This window comes from Desmodus rotundus, chromosome 5, assembly GCF_022682495.2.
Source record: "Desmodus rotundus isolate HL8 chromosome 5, HLdesRot8A.1, whole genome shotgun sequence".
In the NCBI taxonomy this organism is placed as follows: domain Eukaryota; kingdom Metazoa; phylum Chordata; class Mammalia; order Chiroptera; family Phyllostomidae; genus Desmodus; species Desmodus rotundus.
In genome coordinates, this window is record NC_071391.1 from 95,910,481 (window position 1) to 95,915,902 (window position 5,422).

General features: G+C 35.1%; 1 non-coding gene across 1 annotated transcript; it reads right to left on the reverse strand.

Annotated features, from left to right (window-relative positions):
- Nucleotides 1-1,697: 1,697 nt before the first annotated feature.
- On the reverse strand, nucleotides 1,698-1,884 carry LOC112315244 (U2 spliceosomal RNA). Its single transcript, XR_002975876.1, has one exon. It is a non-coding gene; the product is annotated as a U2 spliceosomal RNA (small nuclear RNA).
- Nucleotides 1,885-5,422: the final 3,538 nt, after the last annotated feature.

The following is a 5,422-nucleotide window of genomic DNA, read 5'->3' on the forward strand; positions in this document are numbered from 1 at the left end:
GGCTGTTGACCTTATGAAAATTATTAAATTGAATGTGTACCCTCAAATATTCTACATCAGTGAGGATGCTGCGGAATAGTCACAAAGTATGAATTTAAGAAGAGGTAGAAACTAATATATTGAGTAAATCTTTGGACTCCACAGGAATATGTCACACATGATATTGTTCATTGTACTTCAGGTCCTAAAACCATGATTATAAGCCCTGTAATCTCATTCACTTGAAAATAAATATCATCTATGAGATGAAGGTAGTAAGACATATAATGATGTTAGATTGCTTAAACAATGGTGGACTTGTTTGAGAACATATGTCCTTTAAAATCTTGACATTTTTTGGTTAAATTTTATATGTGATTTTTTTCTGATGAATAAAACAATATTATAAAATTCTTATATTTATATTAAGTAATCACAGTTTTTTTCTAAATTGCTCCGCTCAACCATTTTTGCTTCAAAGATAACCCAATTGACAATAATATAAATACATTTTAATCTGTGACCAATTATGTCTATCTGCCCTATTTGAAACTGTATTAATTTTTATTTATTGTCATTTAAATAAGATGTTTAAAATAACTTCAAAAGGGCACATGTTTCAAAAAGATTCATGTTGTATTTATAGACAAAGGATATTAATTCATTATCTGGACAAACAGCACTCTCTGGAGCACATACACCTTCTTATAAAACGTAAAGAAAGATGAAATTCACACAGACAAATTGATAGTCACATTTTAAAAGGCATATATTATCAGTTTAGACAATAATTTATTTCTAAGTAAAGTGATTATGATGTAAGCAGACTTTGAAGGAAATAATAAGAAAAATCATGACTTAGTAGGTGGCCTAAAACAATGTATTTGTGTGTATAAAGTAGTCATCAATAATTAAATTTTGTCATTCTATAAATATTTATTAAACCAAATTCCTATAACTCTGGGAGATTCAAATATAGTATTAGTAAGAAGTTTTAATTTTATAGGGGATTATTTTGTTAGGGCAATAATAACAATATACCACAGAAACGAAGAGTATTGAAAAACAAAAGTTTCTTTTTTTGCAGTTCTTCAGGATGGAAGTCTAAAATCAAGATATTAGAAAAGTTAGTTTCTCCTGAGGCCTCTCTCCTTGGCTTGCAGACAGCCACCTTCTTGCTATGTCCTCACATAGATCTTTCTCTGTGTGTGCACACTCCTGTGTGTCTTCCCTTTCTTATAAGGATAACTATCCTATTGGACTAGGGCCCCACCCTTATGACTTCATTTAACCTTCATTATCACTTTAAAAACCTTATCTCCAAATATAGTCACTGGGGGCTAGGATTTCAATATCTGAATTTTGGTGCGACTCAACTCAGTCCATAACAGGAACTAAACAATATGCACAAGTGTCTTTGGTATACTTAGTGGGTTTTCTAAAGATTCTATAGGATTTAGGAGAGATATAAAGTGTTAGAATCTTTAAAGATCTGAACATTAGTTATTTTATCCTTAGTGTGAAGTGAGATGGCCTACATAACATTAACAAACTTCTCAATTCAAAACTAGGAAGAATCACTGAACCTGATCGAGATAGACTTTATAAATCTGACAAAGTCCAGGCCCTAAGAGCATGTAGGTTTTCCTTGAGTGGTGCTGAAACAGTGATGACATCACCTCCAGTGGGCAAGACCTGGTCAAAGCAGAGTTAGACATAGTGGCCAAGTTCAGAGAATGGTGAGTAGTGCAGTTCAGTGAGAACTTGAAGGACTTACAGGGAAGCAGTGAGAATGACACCTACATTAATGAGCACACAGAATCTTGAAAGTCAGTCTGAGGTTATATTTTAAACTGATAAGAACAGATACTACACTTGATCTTAGCCAAAAGGCCGAAAAGGGATGAAGATATGTTTTAAATTAGGTGTCAATGACAAAATTGTAACTTTCAAGCCTGAAGGTAATACACGTAGAGCAATGAAGGATTGTTTATCCTATAGAGAGGAAAGGTGAATGGATTGCAAAGGCAAGTTAGTGAGGTAGAGAGATAGGGTGAACAAGCTGTGGTCTGTTCAGTACATACGGAATCAACTGAAACAATGCAGCTAGAGAACTATGATCACTTTCAAGCTTCAATCCTACCAATTTTTTTCTATTTATGACACATTTTCTTATTTTCTTTACAAAAAAGTTGTTTCTTGAAAAAGGAGGAAATAACCAAGATTATAAAGTAGCTTTTCAATACTAGTTGCTCTACAAATATCACATTTAATTATCAAAATAAAACTGAGTTTGCCTATGACATCATAATTTCATGAGATTGTTAAGCAAGTCTTAGAAGGTCAAAGGTCACCACAATATTTGTGAGGAATTCATACATGTTGTCAATTCTGCCTTCTTCAAAGAATGAGCTTTTTTGGAGTCATAATGAACAGTTCCAGTGTTCTAATATAAAGTGGTTTGATAGGAGCTGGTTTATATGAAAGAGCAGACAAATCAGGAATAAGATTACAACTTAATGAGCTACTTTAAGGGACAGGAAGGGAAGGAGTGGGAGATCTTCAGGAATGCAGAAGGGTATTGGAGATAGGCAGAGGCCAGAAAAATCGACAATGATACCTCATTCCATCCTGCCCCACCGTATCATGCAAACCTATGACATCAGGACTCCCTGGTTTCCATTCTTTACTTCTATGAGAGTAACAGAAGACCATGTCAGAATCCCATGTTAACTTCTGTGATTCACTGCATTTGCTAAGAAGAGAAATGGAAGTGCAAATGATTGTAAGTTGTTCTGGTTTCAGTTTATGAGGTCTGTCCAGAAAAAGTCCAGCCATTGTTAATATAATGAGAACAGTTTGTGTGACATCAATGTAACTTGACAGACAAGAAGAATGGACTGGAATGCATATATGTGAAAAGTGATGATTTCACTTCACTAGTCATTGGGGGCTGTAGACGCTGCTGAGTGAGCATGTGTACTGTGTGGTTATAGCATTCAAAACATTTGGGCAAGCATAACAATGAATCTGCATCAAATTTTGAGTTAAGCTTGAACATTCCTCTGTAGAAACTATTTGGATGATTCAGAAGACTGTAGCTCATACAGAGATTTTGGCAAAACATCAAATAATCCAGGTGACTCAGCCCCTCCTTCAGCCTGGGTTTGGCACGCAGCGACTTCTGGCTTTTCCCAAAATTAAAATCACCTTTGAAAGGGAAGAGATTTCAATCTGTCAATGAGATTCAAGGAAATACAGGGCAGAGGTTGGCAACTATGTGAGGTTCCACGTTGCTTACTTTGAAGGGGATTAAGGTATCACTGTCCTACTTACAATACTTCTTGTATCTTCTTCAATAAATGCCCCTATTTTTCATATTACATGGCTGGATACCTTCAGGACAGACCTTATATATCAAACAAGACAGTAAACAAAAGAATGAATAAGTATTTTTTGTTCCTGGAAGACAGCTCCTTGGGCTTGAGATAAAGGGACATTTGAAACAGGCCAGATGGACATAATTACAAATTGACAAAATGTATATATATTATGATCAAGTGAATTATTATTGAAGTAATGAGTGAAGTAATTTAGAAAAATTATGGCTATTTAAAATATATCTGAGAATTTTATGACTAACTGTTATTGATCAGAAAAAAATCACATGTAAAGTTAACAAAAAAAATCAAGAGTTGCAAAAATAAAAAACATTCTCAATCCAGTCCACCAGTATTTATCCACCTTGAATTTATTTTTGTGCACAGTGTAAGTTGGTGCTCCAGTTTCATTATTTTGCATGTAGTTGTCCAGATCTCCCAACACCATTTGTTGAAGAGGCTAGTTTTGCTCCATTTTATGCTCCTGCCTCCTTTGTCAAATATTAATTGACCGTAAAGACTTAAATTTATTTCTGGGCTCTCTGTTCTGTTCCATTGGTCTATGTGCCTGTTTTTATGCCAGTACCAGGCTGTTTTGATTACAGTGGCCTTGTAATACAGTTTGATATCAGGTATTGTGATCCCTCCTGCCTTGTTCTTCTTTCTCAATATTGCTGCAGCTATTCGGGGTCATTTATGGTTCCATATAAATTTCTGAAATGTTTGTTCTCTCTCTGTGAAATATGTCATGGGAACTTTAATAGGGATTGCATTGAATTTATAAATCACTTTGGGTAGTATGGCCATTTTGATGATGTTCATTCTTCCAGTCCCTGAGCATGGTACATGCTTCCATTTGTTTGTATCTTCCTTAATTTCTTTCTTCAGTGTTGTGTAGTTTTCTGAGTACAGGTCTTTTACCTCCTTGGTTAGGTTCATTCCTAGGTACTTGATTTTTCTTGTTGCTGTATCAAATAGGATTTTTTCCCTGATTTCTGTTTCAGATGTATGATTGTTGGTGTACAGGAATGCCTTTGATTTCTGTGTATTGACTTAGTACACCACTGTTTTGCCAAATTCATTTATTAGGTTGAATACATTTTTGGTGGAGTCTATAGGATTTTCCAAGTACACTATCATGTCATCTGCAAACAGTGACAGTTTCGTTTCCTCCTTTCCAATTTGGATGCCTTTTATTTCTTTTTCTTGTCTGATTGCTGTGGCTAGGACTTCCAATACTATGTTGAATAGGAGTGGTGAGAGAGGGCATCCTTGTCTTGTTCCTGATCTTAGTGGGAAAGCTGTAAGTTTTTACCCATTGAGTATGATGTTGGCTGTAGGTCTCTCATATATGACCTTTATGATGTTGAGGAATGCTCCCTCTATTCCCACTTTGCTGAGTGTTTTTATCAGAAATCGGTGCTGTATCTTATCAAATGCTTTTTCCGCATCTATTGATATGATCGTGTGGTTTTTGTCTTTGCTTTTTATTATGGGGTGTATTATTAATTGTACCATCCTTACATCCCAGGGATGAATCCTACTTGATCATGGTGTATGATCTTTTTAATGTATTGCTGGATGTCATTTGCCAGTATTTTGTTGAGGATTTTAGCATCTATGTTCATCAGCGATATTGGCCTGAAGTTCTCTTTCTTCGTTTTGTCTTTATCTGGTTTTGGGATTAGGATGATGTTGGCTTCATAAAATGAGTTTGGGAGTCTACCATCTTCTTGAATTTTTAAAAAAAAACTGTGGAGGATGGGGGTTAGCTCTTCCTTAATTGCTCTGTAGAATTCCCATGTGAAACCATCTGGTCCAGAGCTTTTGGGTGTCAGAAGTTTTTGATTACGGTATCAATTTCATCAAGTGTTATTGGTCTGTTCAGGCTTTCTGCTTCTTCTTCAGTCAGTTTTGGAAGGTTATATTTTTTTCTAGATATTTGTCCATTTCATTGAGGTTTTACATTTCTTCATATATAGTTCTTTGTAATAGTTTCTTATAATCCTTTGTATTTCAGAGGTATCCATTGTAGTCTCTCCTCTTTCATTTCTGATTGTGTT